We start from the raw sequence: 20,528 nt of genomic DNA, 5'->3' as shown, positions 1-20,528 counted from the left end.
GTAAATGGCCCAACGGGCTGAATAATACCGAGGATCTGCACACTTTTTTATAAAATGACTCATCATTCTTGTTGGCCTATTCCATCATTCTGTTGATATGAGTTCTGTGACCCCAGGTAGTCAGGTTCCCGGTTGCCTGGGTGGTTTAAATTATATATAATGGCTCTCTGTGTTTCGATCAGTTTCTTCCCCCTGGCTAGTCAGGTTCCCTGTTAGCCAGGAGTTGTAAATTTTCAGATCCTCAGCCCTTTTGTGTAAATATATTGAATATCCTGTTTTTTCTAATAAGATCTCTTTTAGCACTTTTTTATTCACAGGGTGTTTTTTTAATCAATTTTTATGATAAACTCTAATTAATATGAAATGTTTTTATCATGCTTTATTATCTGACAAAATGGGGTTTTATCCTAATTTGTTTAGAAAGCATGGATTCATTATATTTATACAGGTTGTTTTATCATTCCCTTTAGCACTTTACTCTTCAACATTTGCACATGTTAGTTAGCTTTTTGTGCACTTTAGACATGAACTGTTTTGCACTGTCAAGATCACATTGAAGTGTACCCTCCTACTCTAGCTCCTTTTAGCATGTGGTGCTCGCAAGATATATTATGTAGGAATTAGTTATTTTACCCTACATGTTTACGGATTCATCCGGTAATAGTTGGAAATTGCAAATATTTATTTTCTTTTGAACAGCTATTTATACTGTCAACCTTGCGTATTTGCACAGTAAGAACTACAATGTTTAACATGTTGTTTATGTTTATGGTCACATGACCTAAGTAGAGGGCTGGGATAGGCGGGCCACCTAGCAGTATAAACAAAAAAAGTTACAAACAGTAATTGCATGTGAGCAAGGGTTTGCTTAGCCCGAAACGCGTTGTGCACTTTTACCAGCTGAATTGCTCAATAAAGAACCTGATCCAGTGGTCCGTCTCCTGGGTGTGTGTGTGTGTGTGGGGGGGGGGGGTGTATGTGTATGTGTATGTGTGTGCGTGTGTATGTGTATGTGTGTGTATGTGAGTCGTTTTTTTCGCTCGAAAGACGTTTATTTTCAACGGGTGCCCAATGCGTTTCAAGTTGTTTCACTCCTTGATCACGAGTGCGGCGTATTTGTGAAACCTTGCTCTGACAAATTTTTGCGGGGCTGGTCTCTGCCTCGCCGCCAGCACCAGCTATCTGCTGATCCCCCCAGAAGGGGGATTTGCTTTAACAATATAATCATAAATCAAGCTCATTCACTCATTATTTCATTCTCTTTTTGATCGCCTGACATTTATGCTGGAACATTTAAGCGAGATTTGTGGAAGGTACATATTTCATTTGTATATCAGTTATGAGTTCAATTGTCTCTATTTACAAGTTTTTTTCTCTTTTTTCCTTTCTTTTCCCCTGTATAGTTTATTTCTTTACTGACTCCAATTCATATTAAGTTATTTACAAGTTTCATTGTGCTCTAATCAAAGGTGTACATGCATTTCTTCGTCTCCGTTTAATCCATTCGGTATCTTGGTTTTGAATCGGATAATTAATTTTGATTCTAACCGTCTCAATTTTTGGAGTTGATTACCGCGATCAAAAAGAGAATGAAATAAAGGGTGAATGAGCTTGATGTATGATTCATGTGCCTTGCAAAAACTTCTTCCATTAAATGTGCCAACCTCATGAATTTATTGAATTAGCTAGAAATAATTGTTTATGGTAAAAATGTAAATAGAGGCAGCGTTGTCTTTAAAGTGTTTAAATAGTGTATATAATCTGTAAATATTTGTATCTGTGACCAATTTTGCCGTGAGGGTAGAGAATAAAGGAGTGACAACATTTTTTGGTTTGACTAGCTAAAATATACTTTTTTGAGTTTAGTTGCCACCTTTCTACAAGGCCTTTTTGTAGAGTCATGTGTTGGCAGCTGCCTACAACCTACTTAATATGGCAGCACCACCCCTTACTGTCTCTTAGCAGATGAAATGCAGTGCGGTTGCAGCCCTCCCTAAAGGAAAAGTCTGTCTGTCTGTCTCTATACAACTGTGTTGGAGGCCATGCATCCTTTCTGCCATCCAGAGAAGGTGAATCGTCTGCTCAGACAGCGCTACTCACTGTATCGTTTTGCCTGTTTGGTTTCCCTTTCCCTTTACATTATTGTGCTAGTATTTTGAAAGCTCTCAGAGTTTTCCTTGTGCTGTTTGCAGTGAAATGGCTTACTGTATACAGTGCATGTATGAAATAAACAAGCATTGAAAATGCAATAGGTCTCGCCTTGGATTAAGTTAAAGCCATTTGTTTTGCTAATGGTATTGTATAGCAAAGCAAATGACTAACTTAATAAAAGGAGAGACCTATTACATTTTTAATGGTTGTTTGGTCAGTTGCTGAGTTGAAAATTTCAGGGTGATCTGTCAAGCAGGGGCCGAGAAAAAAGGGGGGTCCCAAAATGAGTCTTCTCCATGTTGTGTCTCTAGGGCTTTTTTTCATTTTTTGGAACACTATTACAGCTCGAACTGCTGAACGGAAATTTCCCAAATTTGGCAAAAAGCTAGATGTTGGTTGGTCCAGAAAGTGTGCCTTTTGTGATTTGATGTAAATCCGTTCAGTAGTTTCAGAGATATTTACTTTAAAAAATAGATATCTGGGAGCACAAAATCCTACCGAACCCCTACTGAAATGTGATGACTGCCAACACTTCAACCAGAAGTACTGGCAGCCATCTTTTGACTCGGTTGAAGTCCCACAAAACATGTTAAGGGAAAGAAGAAAAAAAAATCAATGGAGAGGGCAGGGTGGAAACACCCTGACCCCCTAGGCCTCTTGGAGGGGTGGGGGTCCCACTTGGAACTGCAGGGCCAAAAAAAGCATTTTATGTTTGTACATTTTGTAAAAATTTTCATGCGACGCTCGGTTCCCTTCGCTGTAATTTTCAATGAAACAAAAAGGGCCAAACCCTGGAGGATGGGGTCCCCACGGACAAAATTGGCCTGGGAGGGGGGGGGGCAGGCAGCCCCCCTTCCTTTTATTAAAAAATATATATAAACATTTTTAAAAAATGAAAAGCCGGGCCTCATGGGATGGGTGCCCGGGGCCGTAATCTGCCCGGGTAGGGGGGGGGGGGGGGCGGGGGCTAAGCGTCCCCCATCAACATTTCATATAAAACTGGCCCCGGGGAATGGACACAGCTCCCCTTTCCAAATTAAGAATAGACTTTAAACCCGGCAACTCCGTGGAGGCCACGCTACTCTACAAGCATGCCTCCTGGGCCGCTGCTGTATGGGGGTGAGGTCCCCTAGGTTCCAGAGGGTCCTTGGGGGCCAACAAGCCCTCCTGTTACCTCCAGTAAGTCCCACACAGGGGGTTGCTGAGAGGTTGTCAGAGGCCACACCCCCTTTCTCCACAACTCTGCTAACACGCCTCCTGGCACACTACCACTTTACTCCTGAGGGCTTAAAGACTATAGTGGACTTCTATGTTTGCAGAGTGTTGGAGAAAGGGTGCGTGGCCTCTGACGGCCTCTCTGCAATCCAGCTGTGTGGGTCTTACTGGAGGTAACCAGATGAGTTATTGGCCCCCAAGGATCCTCAAGAGCCAAGGGGACTTGATCCCTCAACTAAAAGTACACCATGAGGCGTGTTTGCAGAGTGGTGGAGAAAGGGAGTGTGGCCTCCGGACACCTCTCAGCAAACCCACTGTACGGTACTTACTGGAGGTAACAGGAGGTGTTGTTTACCCCAAGGACATTTGAGATGTCATCAGCGATATCACAGACCATGTCATGAGTAATGTAATATGTGAATCCTTAGTAGTGCATTGCAGGGGCACAAGTTATAGTTAGATCAGCTAATTAGACTGCTGAATTTCTCTAGTTTGGTACGAATGAAACCCAAGAACTAACCATAATGTCCCTGTAACCTTTGTTTTTTTCAGTGAATTTCTATGTTTTGAATGCAAATTCCTATATATACTGTCCCGGTGACCTTTGGTTTTTTCAGTGAACTTCTATGTTTTTTAATGCTAATTCTTAATTATATGTCCTTGTAACCTTTGTTTTTTTTCCAGTGAATTTCGAAGGTTTTTCAAATGATAATTCCCAACTATAATGTCCCTGTAACCTTGATTTTTTTCAGTAAAATATATATCTATACACACATGTAGCTAAAAGAACAAAGACCTGAACTGCCAATGAGAGCGCAAAGGTGAGGCTTTGGGCACGAGTGATGATATTGCCAATGTCTCCACCTTGCTGCAATGGATGTATCACATGAGCACACACATAAATGCTGTCCAATTACATTAAGCTGCTATTAATTCATCCGTATTACATAAGGTGGTCAGATGACTGCAGCAACTCTAACAATACCTTTATAGGAGGGTGAAGCAGAACAAGTTAAGAAGGCCAGAAATCTTGGCATATGGATGTCCAAGCGCTCCACTTTCTGAGGCATGTTGCTACAGTATCTGGGACAATAGATCTGGCAGCGTGTATAACATGCATATAAAGAAAAATACGCGGGGCAGAAATAGCGCTCAAAAACATGTTGCTTCTTCCTTGGCAACTCGAAAAACACACACAGGACACGTGGAGAAATACAAATTTAAGAATAAAGACTGCCACCCACCTATGTTAATGTACTCTATTTGAATAAACACTACTTAGGGGAGTTTAAGTCCGGTCTATGATTTCGCACTAAGAAATCACTGTCTGCTATAGGTTTGAATCGCATAGTGGTCAGCTGAGCCATTGGTCATACTAAAGCCTGAAGTCCCCAACGTCGAATATTTCAGACCTGTTATTAACATCATTACGGAAATACAACAAACCAGCAGAAAGCACTACATAAAAAATTATTAGTACAACAGAGAAAAGAAACTTTGTCTCGAAATGCTTGTAGATTGCCAGTTTCCTGACAACTTACTTAACATCAGTACCCATTTGCACGTTGCACTCAGCGCGTTTTTCAGTATACATTCACACTATACCGTAACCAACCACAAACTAGCCCTCTTTAAACGATGTTTTCAACGGACATATGTACAGGTGGCAAAAGTGTCTTGTTTAATTCTACCGTGACATTTTGCATTTAGAGAATTTAAATGTCAGCCCTGTATGAACCCCGCAATCAAAGCTTGTGCATGAGAAGCAGCATCAGCTCAAATAGAAAATATGCTTTCTGTTAAGAGTAACAAAAAATGTTTTCATCTTTCTTCACTTACTAGAAAGAAAAAAAATCGTCTGAGAAATCTTTGAAGCATTAAAGGCAGACGTACAACTCAACTCGATGGGCTAATCTGCCCTCTGTCGCAGTTTCTGTGGCCAGCGAGCTGACTCAGTCTCTATGTACTGGAAGAAATATATATGTGGCACAGCACTACTGGGGACAAACACTATCTGGGTTCAGACCTGTGCCAAACTCGGTCTGAGCTCTATGTTGACACTTGTATCGCGATCTTACTGTGTTCGCGCATGCATCCAGCCATTTCCATGTTCTCGTTTTTAAAAAAACATAAACAGAGCTGCCTGTGCTTTCAGAGTACGGAACGATCTATGCTCTGCATTTATAATTAGACAAGATCACCTGATTGGGTTCCCCTAACAAGTATGCCAAACTCTATTATGTGTTGTCAAGGTGCAAACCCTGGGCGTCACCTTCAGAGTGTATACCCATACCGGGTTCTATCTTCTCGTCGTTTACCTGTGACAGGCTCAGCTGGCCTTCTCCGTTGTCGTACCGGTGCAATTCTGTGTCTATGCTTTAACTGTTACATGTTTATAGGTACCCCTAGTGTAGTTTCTGTTTTAGTAGCCATATTTGTGACGAGCTTTGCCTCTAGTGTGGATAAATTAGCGGATCTTTTTCTGATTCTTCTTTTAGTCCGCGCCTGAATCTGCCTTTCTATAAACACGTCAGACTCCAGGTTTTCACGATTCACACTATGACCAAGCGATCGCTGCGTTTTTTTCCGGTCAGATCTACATGTGAAGCAAAAACGCTGCTAACAAGGTGCATTAAAGTCAGTCTAGGTGCTGTGTTCATACCGTGGCAGAATAGGACCCTGTTCATATTGAAGGCTTGCCTTTCGGTTGATTTCTCTGCAAAGCTCTAGTTAGGCATTAACAGTTCATGTCTGTTTCGGCCGCATCGAAATACTAACGTCTGCGTAATGTGCCAGACTGTTTCAGCCCTCACAGTTCGTATTGGTGACTGACAGCGCTCTCTGTCCATACCTGCGTCAGGCTACGCCTGTGCTGTACACGATGTTGGCGCTGCTGCCTCTACACTCCGGGTCTCGGGCTAACGCTGCTGTCATGAAAGGTTTCCCAGGCTCACGCTGCAGGCCTCAGCGCGAGCCCCAGGGCCACAGGCCCGGCTGCAGGTCTACACAGAGTCCCTCCGACTGCCGGGCCCCGGAGGGACTCATTGGCGGCACAATCAGAACATCCTTTTGGCTTCAAGGACCTGTAAATGCCACGGAGCGTGAATCTTAAGACAACGGTCTTCTGAAGCAACTCAACACATACACTCTGCAAAATACTGCTGCACTTCGACTTCCGGGTGACGTGCCGTTCTAGAAAGAGAAGAAAGACTGTAGCTAGAGAAACATTTAGCGGCCATCTTGGATTGGGATACTATTGTCTTTATAGCTTAAATGAAGGTGCCATTTTGTATCCCAAGGTAATATGCGCAGTAAAGATGGGACTTAATGATTCCGATTTTTCCAATTCGTTAGAGTAAGGTGAGTGCCCTTCGATTTTATTTATTTTATTTTATTTATTTTTATTTAATGCATTTTTATAAATCGCGGAATTTATCCGAAGGTGTCGGAGAGCGGTACAATAGAACCAGTTACATTACATGAAAGAAATGTTACAAAATAGAACGTACTAAAATAGCACGACACAGTATCAAACACAGCAGGCAAGAGGAAGTAGGGAAAAACATAAAAGGTAAGAACACAATATCAAACACAGCAAGCAAGGAATGTAGAAAAAAATATATATATATTACGAATTTACAATGACTGTAGAGTCGCGTTCTAGTGCTCACGCTACGTCACCGCGTAGCGTGAGTGGCGGCCATCTTGGATCGCGCTAGAAACGCGCGATTCGAGTGCCGGAGCCCGGGCAGAGAGGTTGCAAGCTCGGCGCTCTCTGTGTAGTGTAAGAGTTGATAATAAATAGTGACACCTGCATACTCCACAGTGTCCTGTCGTCCTTGCAGGAATAGGAACATTACAGTGGCGACGAGGCTGGGACCTGCAACAAGGAAGAAAAAAAATAGAAAGGAATACAAAGGTCAAGTGAGAAGACCCAGCACTAGAGGGAGCAAGAACACCACAGAGAGCGTGGCAGAAGCTACAGGAGACGCACCAGAGCAGAGTGCAGACCGGCACGACCACGTACGAGGACAGCCAAACCCCCAAGGTACAGTGGGAGGAACAGCCCCTAGTAACACCACCCAGGGCAAGGAAAGGAAGCAGAATAACAGAAAAATAGGCGCCCACAACCACCCCACGAACAAGAATATACAGCCCGGGGAAGCACGGCAAAGGGTTAGCCTCGAACCGGACAGGGGCCCTGGCGGAGTCAAGGAGAAGAGGAGCAGGAGGCGCAGAGAGTCCCCAATTTCAATCAGAGCAGGGGGAGGAGACTAGCGCGCCAGGCCGTCCGCGACCGACCGGGACTCGGGACACCACACTCTGTCCAATCTCATGTATATACCCCTGAACTACTGCGCTCCTTAAGAGCAAACTGACAGTTGAATTCCGCTACGCTGTCCTACGCCCAAAAACTCGGCATTGCCTCTCCCACGCCCATCGCATCAGTCCCCCCTCCCCCTTCCACTTCTGCTATCCTTCTCAATACGAGATCAGCCGTCAAGCACCAATCCGAAATATTTGATCTTTTGGAGTCTAACGCTCCGGACCTCTTGTTTCTTACTGAAACCTGGTACAGACCCGACTCTCTGCCAAACATCTTGGCCTCCCTCCTGGCCCACTATTCCATGCTTCGCGCCGACCGACCCGAGAGTAAAATAGGAGGCGGTGTAGCCATGATCACTCATAGGGATCTCCACTTCCAGACTCTGGCTTCGCCCACCTTACCAGCAGCCTACTGCTTGGTAGTGCGATCCACATCTTTCAAGACCCCACTCACGTGCATACTAACCTATCGACCTCCCCAGCCATCCCCCAACTTTCTCTCTGCCTTTCAGAACCTATTGGCTACCTTGGCAATTAATCATGCCTCCGTCCTCGTCTTGGGCGATTTTAACTATTGGCCCACTGATCCTGCTGAGGACCTTGCCTCTAAAGACTTCACCCAACTGCTCCTCAGTCTCAATTTTATTCAACACGTCCAAGGCCCCACCCACACCAGGGGTCACATCCTAGATCAGATCGGGTCACTTAACATCTCAATGTCCATTCCCACCATCTCGCCCTGCTCCTGGTCGGATCATTCTCTGATCACCTTCTCCTTGGACTTGAGCCATACAATATCCCCCCCTCTTCCCAAAAACATCTGGGCCAGGAATTGGCACAAAGTTGATATCCCTTCTCTCTGCAACTCGCTAGCCGCCACCTACCCAGACCTTCTGTGCTCGGATCCTTGCTCCCAGGCCGCCACATTAGATCAGTGGCTCACTAACACTTGCGATCCCGTGGCCCCTCTGAAGCGTACCACCATCAATCGCACTCACAATGCTAATAAATGGTTTAGCGCCACTCTCAAAGCCAAAAAACTGGAGCTAAGGCAGGCCGAACGAGCTTGGAGAAGACCATACTGTCCCGTCCACAGACAGCATTTTACCACTGTGCTCAAAGAATATAAAACCGCCATTCTAACAGCCAAAACCGAGTACTTTTCGGGGCGCATCTTAGCAGCCGAATGTCAATCCCGTGACATTTTCTCCACCGTTCACGAACTGGCATCCTCAGATAGAACCGCACCCAAGATCCCCCCCCCCCAGGCTTTATGTGACTCGCTCAACGAGTTCTTTATTGACAAGATCGCCCTCATCAAAGCCAATATCCCCCCCCACTTTTTCTCCCACCCAACCCCCCGACAATAACTGGTCTTTTACCACTATCCCACCACTCACGAGAGAATCCATGCTTTTGCTACTCAGGCGTGTTAAGTCGGGTTCTCCAGCCGACATTGGCCCAGCACGTATTCTTTGTCAGCTCTTCTCTGCATGCCCCTCTCCTGCCATTGTCCTTCTGAACAACTGTTTTACCTCCGGCATCGTTCCGGCCCCCTTCAAGACTGCTACTATTCTTCCCATATTAAAAAAAACAGGAGCCGATCCTTCTCTCCCTGCTAACTACCGCCCCATTTCCCTCCTCCCTTATCTGGGTAAAGTAGCAGAGTCCCACGTCACCCAGGCACTTAGCTCCTTTATAGAGAGCAGCAACTATCTTGCACCCTGCCAGGCGGGCTTCCGCGCCCGTCACTCCACTGAGAAGGTGGTCATTTCAGTCATGGACCAGCTTAGGGAGGGACTCGACACCAACATCCCCCAGGCCCTGGTCCTCCTCGATCTGTCCGCCGCCTTTGACACGGTGGACCACTCCATCCTCTTATCCCGTGTCAGGGCGGCGGGCATAGGGGACCAGGCTCTTACCTGGATGGATTCCTTCCTGGAGGGGCGCACCCAGGCGGTACACCTTGCCGAATTTTCGGCCCCACCGAGCAGGGTGAAATGCGGGGTTCCCCAGGGCTCTTCTCTCTCCCCTCTTTTGTTTAATCTTTATATTTTTCCTCTCGTTTTTGCACTTCAACAAATGGAGGTCATAGTTTACAATTATGCTGACGACCTCCAACTCATTTTTAATTTTTCCGACCCCTCTTTAGGAGCCTCCCGCTTCCAGTCTGTCCTGCTGTTTATCCGGGCTTGGATGAATGCAAACCATCTCAAACTCAACCCGGATAAAACAGAGCTGATTCTGACTGGAGGCGGCAGCAATCCCTGGTCACCTTCCTTTTGGCCCTCTTCCCTCGGTCCCCCTCCCACTTCTTCCCACTCTGTTAAGACCCTTGGAATCATGCTTAACCACCATCTGACACTTCACACTCACATTAGCACTATTGTTTCTTCTTGCTTTTTCACCTTACGTATCATCAGGAAAGTGTCCCAGTTTTTCTCTTCCTCAGCACTCAAGCTGATTGTGATGGCCATGGTCTTATCAAAGATCGACTACGGGAACATCATTTTCAATGGCGTTCCCGCCTATGCACTCCAACGTCTTCAGACGGTGCAGAACCAGGCAGCTCGCCTGGTGCATGGCCTACCGAAATATCACCACTCTTCCCCCCTCCTCATCAACCTTCACTGGCTACCAATCAAACAAAGAGCCCTTTTCAAACTTGGCTGTCTTACTTTCCAAGCCCGGGCAGGTACTGCCTCTGCGCTCATCAATTCCGCCATCATCAACTACTGCCCCGCTAGAGACCTACGTTCCGCGGCCAAATCTCTGTTAGTCATTCCCCGGTTCAAGAAAAAACGCTCCGGAGGTCAGAAATTTTCAGTACTTGCACCTACCTTTTGGAACTCCCTTCCCCTTCCCCTCAGATCCTCCCCTTCCTACTTGGAGTTTCGTAAAGCTCTAAAAACCTTCCTATTCCAGCAAGCTTTCAGTCCATAGTCCCTGATGTCCTCTACAGTCTTGAAATCCAATAGCGCCAAGAAACTGCTCAGTGAATGCGCGCTCTATAAATAACTAAAAATTCAAAATTCCAATTCAAGAGCCAGGAAACAGCGACAAAAAAGTGCGAAGAAATGAGCGCACAAGCGTCTTCAATGACAACTCCAATCCCATTCCTACCAAAACCGGGGGAGCCCCTGATGAAATGGGAAGACTGGAGAGAGTACATTCTCAATTATATAGAAGCTCTGGAAGACGAGAATGAAGAGGCATTCACGAGTAGAAGAAAAAAGAGAATATTACTACACAACCTGGGCCTGGGATTAGGGTATTCCAAAACCTGGTACCCAAGCCCCGACAAGCTGCAGACGACGACGTCTTTGCGCATGCCATAGAGGAACTTAATGAGCATTACAGGCCAGCAGTATGCACGTCCATAGATCGGTATAATTTCCAGCAGCGGAAGCAAGAAATAGGAGAGTCAATTGACGAGTACGTGGCGGCATTGAAGAAGTTAGCGACGACATGCAAATTTGGCGCGCTGCACGACGAGTTCATTAAGGACCAGATAGTGATGCACACCACGAACAAAACAGTGCAGGACAAGTTGTGGGCGAGCGGAGATTCCACACTAAAGGAAGTGATTGCGATTGTGAAAAAGGCGGAGCTAACAAAGAGATGTGCGGAAGCAGCTAAGAGAGAACCAGGCGTGAGGCCTATGGTAAACAAAGTCGACGACGAAGAATCCACGGTAAGGAATAAAGGCGCAGTGACAAATAGCAGAGGGCCCAACAAATGGCTGGGGAAACCGGTGCAGCAAGGGAAGCAAAACAGAGGAGCCAGAAACTCGTGCTATCGATGTGGCAGCCAGGCCCACGAGGCCTATGACAAGCAATGCCCTGCGTTCCGAGCAAAGTGCATGTTCTGCGGCATAACAGGGCACTACGAAAAGGTGTGTCATCGGAAAGCAGGCCGCAACACGGTGAAGTACGTGGATCAAGATCCGGAAGATGCAGAGGAGAGAAGGCAAGAGGAAGAAGAAACGGTGCTGTGTATAGAGGATCAAGTTCTGGGTGTGGATGTCCGAAGATCAAATAAACCGCAGTGCGACATGCTTATAGGAGGTGTACAGATAAGCATTGTTGTAGACTCAGGATCACCCTATACAATCGTCCAAAGAGCAGTATGGAATGAGAAGTTCAAGCCCCACTTGGGTCCACGATTGGAACCTCCGGATATAAGACCGGTCTCGTACACGGGAGAACGAATCCCTATGGTAGGATACCGAGTGTTAAAATTTGAATTCAGTGGACGGAGTGGAGAGTGCAAACTGTATGTGGCGGAAAAGGGCCCGTCGGTCCTAGGCTGGATGGATCAAGGAGATCTGGGCATAAAACTAGACCCAGGAGGAGACATACAAGTGCTGATGACGGCACCGGAACAATGGCCAGACCTAGAAAAATTGAAGAGAGACTTCCCCAAGGTGTTTGGCGGGAAAGTCGGGAAGCTGGAGAAGTTCACACACAGGATAGAACTCAAGGCCAATGCTGTACCAGTATCGCACAAAGTACGAAATGTCCCCATTGCAGTGAGAGAAGCAGTGCAACAGGAGTTGCGAGGGCTGGAGAAGAATGGGATAATCGAGCCCATAAATTGCGCAGAGTGGCTGGCGCCCCTGGTGGTGTTAATGAAGCTCAACTGCAAGGTCCGGCTGTGTGTGGACCTGAGAGAACTGAACAAGTGCATTGTGGTGGAAAAGTTATCTTCGAGGAAATGTTGGCCAAGACCAAGGGAATAAAATGGTATTCCACCATCGATCTGACAGGCATATCACCAAATAGCACTACACCCGGAAAGCAGGAAGTTAACATCGTTCATAACACCCTTTGGGTGTTATCAATTCTGCAGAATGCCATTTGGACTTGCTTCGGCAGCGGCCGTCTTCCAGAAACTCATGCACCGTCTCTTCAAGGACATGGAAGGAGTACAGTATTTCCAGGACGACATCCTGGTGATGGGGAAAGACCGGAGAGACCACGACACTAAATTGGCCAATGTGCTGAATGTTCTGGAAGAAAAAGGCCTAATAGCAGAGTGGGAGAAGTGCCGTCTAGGGATGGCTTCAGTCACCTACCTTGGACATGAAATAGGAGAGCAAGGTATCACACCAAAAAGGGATAATGTGAAAGACATCTGCGACGCCCCGCCTCCCTCCAGCAAGGAAGAAGTCAGATCCTTTCTAGGGATGGCTGAGTACTACAGCAAATTCGTACAGCACTTTGCCACCAAGACACATCATATGAGGCAACTCACAAGGGAAAAGACGGCGTTCGTATGGACTGAAGAAACGCAGAAAGATTTTGAGAGTATCAAGAAGGATGTCAGCCAAGTCATACCCCTGCAAGGGTATGACCCACAAGGACAAACTGTGTTGACGACAGACGCCAGTGACAAGGGACTGGGAGCAGTCCTTATGCAAGAAAGGAGAAATGGAACAACAGAAACACTAAGCTTTTCTTCCAGGGCCCTATCAGATACAGAAAAGAAGTTCAGTGTCATAGAAAAGGAGATGCTGGCAGTAGTATGGGCCATGGGCAAATGTTGCCAGTTCCTGTGGGGCACGAGATTTCAACTGAAGACGGACCACAAACCACTTGTAAGAGTACTCACGTCCAGTGGACATGCAAGCGCTACCCCCAGAATAGCCAAGATGACGCTGAAATTACTAGAATACCGATACGATGTGGAGTACATTCAGGGAAGCAAGAATAAAGTAGCTGACTACCTTAGCAGAGCTGCAGCGATGGAGGAAGTAAGAGAGGGGACGGAAGCGAGCGAAGAGATGGTAGCTTTGATGGAAGACCCGGAGAAAGTAATCAGCAATCAAGAGTGGGTGGAAGCGTACAGAGAGGAAAGGGACATCCAAGAGGCAAAGGAACACATAGTTAGTGGGTGGCCCGAAAAAAGACACCTACGACAACTCTCAGGAAATTCTATGAAGTGAGAGAAGAATTGTCCCTAGACGATAAAGGAGCCTTCCTTTACCGAGGAGACAAAGTTGCACCCCCTGCAGTGTTAATACCTCGGTTGTTGACGATACTACATGAAGGTCACCTGGGTATCGTGAAAACCAAGATGAGGGCCAAGCAGGGTTATTGGTGGCCAGGTATGGACATACAAACAGAGAGACATGTGAGAGAGTGCGACCAATGCCAAAGAGCGGATAAGACAATGACGTTGTTGAGGCCAGCCCTAGGGAAATTCACCAACCCGAAGAACCCATGGGAGGAGCTATCTATTGACATATTAGGACCTATTCTGGATGACCAAGGGACTCCTAAATATCTCTGTGCCTTAGTGGACAGATACTCGAAATGGCCTGAGGTGCACATTCAAGAGGAAATGGACACTGAGACGATACTCAAGTTCCTCTCTGCGACCTTCCTCATGGAAGGTATTCCCAAGTCAATATTAAGTGACAATGGTCCCCAGTTTACCTCAGAGAAATGGCTTAAATACATGGAGAGAAATGGGATCGTATCCAAACATAGTTCCATATATCATCCGGCTGGAAATGGACAAGTGGAACGCTTCAACAGAGTGCTAATGGGGTCCATCCAGGCAGCCATCATAATGGGAAAGGACTGGGAAAAGGAGGTCTTAAACATGATATGGGCCTACCGCATCACCCCGACGAGCATGGGGTACAGCCCATTCCAAATTCTAAGGGATAGAGATTCCTTCACAAAAGATAACTTGGCGTGGAAGGAGAAGACCGTAACCAGTAATTGGTCCCCTGCGGTGGTACAGTACAATCTGGAGAGAGCCCAAACAATTTATACGGAACATTATAACAGGAGGAAGAATGTGAAGGAAACATCTCTGGATTGAAGGAGAATGGGTCAGGGTCAAGCTGGCGGTGTTACAGAAGAAAGGTGACAGCAAATACAGCCGACCCCTACAAGTAAAAGTGGTATATGACCGAGAAGCGCTGCTCAGTGATGGGAACGTGTGGTCCCAGGATCGCATGTCCCGGTGCAACAAAATCTTACAATGGCTCCCTGAAGACCGGGAGCAAGTGGCAACAGATCGGAGGACAATGGAGAATGACAGCGTGAGCCAGGAAGGAGAAGGAGGCACGGAAATGGCAGAAATGGAACCAGAGCAAAGGGGCAGTGAAAGTCCAAGGGCAGAGGTACAACCCTGTGAAGAGAGAGAAACTCCCCGCAGAGAGAGAGCGTGTACTCAAGAAGGTATAGAGATGGGGTCGACTATGATCGGTGCAAGAGAAGTGACTTCCACCCCGGTAAGACGCACAAGGGGGGGCAGATTGATTGTGAGGCCTTCGAGGGATCGATACTTTGAGCTGGGAGAAGAAAAGTAGCCTACACAGAGACTGCCATTTTCTTGTTTGATAAAAGGGAAGATATGTAGAGTCGCGTTCTAGTGCTTACGCTACGTCACCGCGTAGCGTGCGCGGCGGCCATCTTGGATCGCGCTAGAAACGCGTGATTCAAGTGCCGGAGCCCGGGCAGAGAGGTTGCAAGCTCGGCGCTCTCTGTGTAGTGTAAGAGTTGATAATAAATAGTGACACCTGCATACTCCACAGTGTCCTGTCGTCCTTGCAGGAATAGGAACATTACACTGTCGAACTTCATGGCGGGGTCTGAGAAGGAAGGAATTAGTTCTGAAAGTGTCTTTGGAATAGAAGAGTTTTGAGGTCAGCTTTGAAGATCCGGATGGAGGTGGTGGCACGGAGCAATGGAGAAAGCGATTTCCAGATTCTCACTGCTTTACCTGAGAACGATTGAGCCATCGATCTTTCCCTTTTGGAGTAGGGGGGCTCAAGGAGAAACTTTTCCGCATTCAGAGAAGGTCTGAAGCCTCCAGAGAATTTCAGTTTATTCGCCAGATAGCGAGGGGAGGAAGTGTGCAAGGCTTTGTGGGTGATTGTAAATAGCTCTTGCCTCAATGGGAAGCCATCGGAGAGAAGACAGGATAGGAGTTATGTGGTCACTTCGTTTGGACCCTGAAATGAAGCGAGCTGCTGAATGGAGGACGGATTTGAGGAGGGAGAGATGAGATTTGGGTAGGCCTGTCAGAAGAGAATTGCAATAATCCAGTCTATAGAGAACTAACGATTGGACCAAGGTTTTTAGGTCTTTCTCCGGGAAGTACCGACGAATCACCCTCAGAAGGCGCAGCTGATAACGTGCGTTCTTGGCAATGGAGTTGATGTGTAAGATTAGGTTGAGCCTTTTGTCAAGTATGACACCTAGGGATTTAGCGCAGTCGACAAGGATGGGTTTACTGTTGAGTAAATTCAGCTGATCCATCCAGGATTGAACAGGAGCCGGGGAGAGAGAGGTAGATAGGAGGAGGAATTCAGTTTTGGAGGCATTGAGAATGAGTTGGTGAACTAACATCTAGATGTGAATAGAGTTGAATAGTTTTTTTGCCACCAGAGACTGCACATCAAAGGGACTCCAGGTCCCAGGGGGCCTTGGGAGACGCCGCACCTGCCCTGCATCACCCGGACCAGCGGTAAAAGGAGCTTGCCGCTCCCACATTGTGGGAGCCGCGGCGCTCTTTGTTTGCCACCAGAGACTGCACATCAAAGGGGCTCCAGGTCCCAGGGGGCCTTGAGAGACGCCGCACCTGCCCTGCATCACCCACACCAGCGGTAAAAGGAGCTTGCCGCTCCCGCTTAGCGGGAGCCGCGGCGCTGTTTGTTTGCCACCAGAGACTGCACATCAAAGGGACTCCAGGTCCCAGGGGGCCTTGGGAGACGCCGCACCTGCCCTGCATCACCCGCACCAGCGGTAGGGGGAGCTGCGGCGTGTTTGTTTGCCACCAGAGACTGCTCATCAAAGGGACTCCAGGTCCCAGGGGGCCTTGGGAGACGCCGCACCTGCCCTGCGTCACCCGTGGGCTATTAAAGCGACTTATTACCATCACTGCACGGCACGCATGCCTGGCGAAGCCCGGGCCAAGGGTGGGCCCGTTTGAGCCCGTTAGAGGACGGAAGTGGTCAGGCCGGGCCCCCCCTCTAACATCGTTATCCTGCAAAGGTAATTCTCCCAGTTTATGACCTGGTCACAAGTGTAAATTTCGGATATCATCCTTCTGTTACCATTGAGAATTATCTGTGGTTGAAATGGCCGGCCGTGAGGGGAAGACAAGGTAAGCAGCTACGGGTGGATATGTAGCCGGGACATTAGATCAGTTTATTACCAGGGCTACCTCTGTTCTGGCTGAGGAAATAGCAATTACTGAGCGCCGACTCTCTCAGGACCCGATATTTGCCAAACGTTCTTCTCTGGGAGACTTTGCGCTGGCTCGTAGTCCGGTGCCGCATAACCCTGCGACTACCAGTGAAATTTGTGTCTAGTCCCCTCAGGTTCTGCCGTCTGACTTGAATACTGGGGACTGTAGGGTAGCCGCCTGTCCTTCCTTAGGGGCAATCCCAAAAGTCCTCCCTATTTCAGCAAAAACCTCTTCGGGAGTAGCCTCTAAGAAGAAGCAAGGCGGGGGAGCACAGAAGAGAAAAAAATCTAAGAAGCCGGAATCAAACAATATGATTAACTTGGTAAACGTGGATGTGAATCCATCAAGCCTAGGGAAAACGGGTGAGAATGATCCGTCTCTAAACAGCCTTTCTCTGATTTTACAAGATGGTCCTTTGCCTTCGATTGATTGTGGTTTTTGGAGGAAACTAGATGAGCTCATATCAGCCTCTATAAAGCTCGTATATGATAAGCTGCTGACAATTGAGGATAGACTGAATAAACTAGAACAGCTTTCTACAACAAATTCCTCTCTTATTAAGAATATTTCGGCAAAGTGTCCCGAGGCCAAAGATCTTCAGAGGAATGGTTTGGGGCACAGTTCGAGCTCTATCCCTTCATCTCATATGCTCGCTTCTGATCTAATACCAGGTAACTCGGCCAGGAACATTGTAGCTGGCGCCGGCATTATGGCTGGAGACAATACCCAGGGAAATAAAGACTGTCCCCAAGGAAAGAGCCTTAATCAACATCTATTAGGAGTGGGCAATGACAATAAACAGCAGGGAGGGCTGACGGGACTACAACGCTCTATTGATCATCAAAATAACTTGTTTCCACACATTGATTTACCCCCGGAGTCTGTACCCTATGTTGTTGTGTTGACAGGAGTACTAGATTTAGCTAAGGGTAGGGTGGAGACTTATAGTGAGTTAAAGAACAAAACGGTGTATTGGTTGAATACTAATAGACCCCTCCCTTTGAATGTAAACAGTAAAATTATGTTTGTTCGCAGGGTAAGATGGATAGGATGCAGAACAAAGGATATAGAGTGCAACTGTATAATTATTAATTTTAGTGACAGCAGGGCAGTGCATCATATTTGCGGTGGGCTTAATCAGAATGTGAGATCTGCTATCCATTCTTTTGTTCTTAATTACTTTTATACTACCGCAACGAGTAGGGAGAACCCCGGTCAACAGGGATTGAGCCGCGAAGAGCGATCTCTACCTGGAAATTGTAGTGATAGATTTGGCTGTGATGGGTTTAAATGCCGGGGAGCTGTCATTTTCTTGCATTCCGCAGGGTCCAAACAGATTTGCAGCACTTTCAAGGCTGGATGACTGTGATTGATTGTCTGGTTTAGAGCCCCTAGCATCAATCGTTCAGGCCTTAGAGCCAGCTCATTCACTTCCTATAGGTACTGGGTCTTTAGTACAGTCTTCGTCTGAGCTCCCTACTCCCAAGCCACCGGAGGTTTTGCCCATTGTATCATCTAGTGATTTGCCCAGGGCAGTGGACTATAACGTTGCCGGGTTGGCAGAGAAGATCGCAGATCCGATATGGGTGCAGTTTATCAGGCAATTCTCCCTGATATGTTTACAGGAGACTTGGCTGGTGAACTGCAACCTACATCTGGAGGGGTACAAAGCTTTTAATGTCCCCACCGCCCCTTCAGCTAGTGGAAGAGCTAGGGGTGGTTTAGTTATTTTTACATCTCTGGCTCTGAAGTGTAGGATTAAGTTCCTTCCATTTGCTCAATGTGACTCCCAAGCTATTCTATTAAAGTATGGAAATGTTAGTTTCTATTATGCATTGAATGGACGGGGTTTGTCAGATAACACTGCTGAATGGTATTGTCAGGCAGCACTGTGCTCATGTTTCTCATAGCCTTATGATAGTGGGGGATTTTAATGTCCATCCATGTGGTGATCCTGAATCAACTAGGATGGGTGATATGGGATGCGCCAATGTAAGGGGTCTCCACTTTGAGCACTCAGTGCAGGGAAATGTACTTAATGATCTGCTTAACGAATATAATCTGTTTTCGTCTATGTCTTTCGCTGCACCATCCAGTAAACAGCCTGTGCTGTCTTTTAAAGGACGCAGTGGAGGGTTCTTTATAGATCATATTCTGATTTCTGTTAGCTTACAGACTATCATGGAGAGCTCATTTAGTGACCACAATCCAGTGTGTGTGCACTTGGTGGGTATTGAATAGGAGGGCCAGGGAGACAGTGACGGGCATGCTTAAACTGAACGGGCATCGCCTTAAATGGTCCCAGGTAACCCCAAATCTTTTCTATGAAAAAGTCCATGAGTCTTATGTTTCAGAACTTGCATCTTGTGTGTCTTCAGAGATTGTTGTTAAGGTGGGGGCCTTACTTTCTGTTCCCGCACGAAAAATACCATCTAGTGATCCTATATGGTTTAATTCCGCATGCTCTAAAGCAGCCTGAGAATTAAAGGACCCTCTGAAAGTTAACCCGAGGGATCTTCCTCGGGTTCGTGTACTTCGACTTAACTATAAAAAGATACTGGCAAGCCGCAAGGCAGAACTGAAGGAAGCAACCTGGTGGGAATTGGTGGACCCTAGCACGCTAGGCAGTAGCGCAAGATTTTGGGCCATTATCAATAGACCTCTTTTTGAAAGGGTTATAGATGAAGGTCTTGGCACTAACATAACGGAAGAGGAATGGGAGTCTCATTTTAGAAGTATTTTTAAGAGTGATATATCCCTAGTCCAACCGCAAGCTAGCGTTCAAAATAATACCTTGGCTGTATTTTCACAGAGTGAAGTGGAGAAAGGCGTTGCTGGCTTGTCATGTAACAAGGCGCCAGGTCCGGACGGTATTCCGCCAGACCTATTTAAATCAAATCCTTCACTTTGGGCCCCGGTCTTGCTGGGTGTGCTTAATGCGGCGGCTAAGGTTGGGTGTCCAAAGTCCTCGGGCACCTCCACTATTGTACCAGTGTTAAAAAAAGGTGATCGTAATAGTACAATGAACTACAGGCCGATTTCCCTTATTAATTCCGTAGTAAAGGTTGTGGGAGGGGTTATACTGAAAAGACTGGCTTCCTGGATGGAAGATTACAAGATCATCTCAGATATTCAATATGGGTTCCGCCCAAGGCATTCTACTATAGCCCAATGCTTCAACCTTTACCTTATCCTCGGGAAGTACACGATTGCCCGCAAAGGGACAATCTACATGGCCTTCATGGATCTTTCCTCCGCTTTTGACTGTGTCAATCGGGAGAAAATGTGGCAATCCATGAGGGCCATGCGGGTGGAGGATAACTTGGTGAACTTCCTGAGGGACCTGCACAGTGATACTAGGGCAAATATTAGGTTTGCCCAGGACCTCGGGGTCTCCAGGGATTTCAGTATTGAAAGGGGTGTAAGGCAGGGGTGCATCCTTGCCCCGATTCTTTTTAATCTATATATTAACGACTTAGATAAGACCTTGACAGAAACAGAGGCTTATTTTCCGTATGTGGGGCAAAGGTGTCTGCCCGTTCTGCTTTATGCAGACGATGCGGTTCTCCTAGCCAGAACCCCAAGAGGCCTCCAAACCCTTCTAGACACCTTTTGCAGTTTCATAG

The 20,528-nt window shown here is 46.9% G+C and overlaps 1 protein-coding gene and 1 long non-coding RNA gene across 2 annotated transcripts in view; one reads left to right on the top strand and one right to left on the bottom strand.

The window, feature by feature from the left end:
• Positions 1-6,560, bottom strand: part of TMEM248 (transmembrane protein 248) — a 92,174-nt gene extending 85,614 nt beyond the window's left edge. The window contains exon 1 of the mRNA XM_078679475.1: positions 6,218-6,560. The gene's annotated coding sequence lies outside the window, so the exon portion shown is untranslated. The remainder of the gene's footprint in view (positions 1-6,217) is intronic.
• A 107-nt stretch (positions 6,561-6,667) lies between these two features.
• The window catches only part of LOC144824456 (uncharacterized), a 64,099-nt gene continuing 50,238 nt past the window's right edge, over positions 6,668-20,528 (top strand). Inside the window, exon 1 of the long non-coding RNA XR_013608957.1 lies at positions 6,668-6,726. This is a non-coding gene — a long non-coding RNA (uncharacterized LOC144824456). The remainder of the gene's footprint in view (positions 6,727-20,528) is intronic.

This window comes from Lissotriton helveticus, chromosome 3_1 (assembly GCF_964261635.1).
Source record: "Lissotriton helveticus chromosome 3_1, aLisHel1.1, whole genome shotgun sequence".
Taxonomy (NCBI): Eukaryota; Metazoa; Chordata; class Amphibia; order Caudata; family Salamandridae; genus Lissotriton; species Lissotriton helveticus.
Note: the sequence above shows the minus strand (reverse complement) of the source record. Positions and strands in the feature narration are given on the sequence as shown.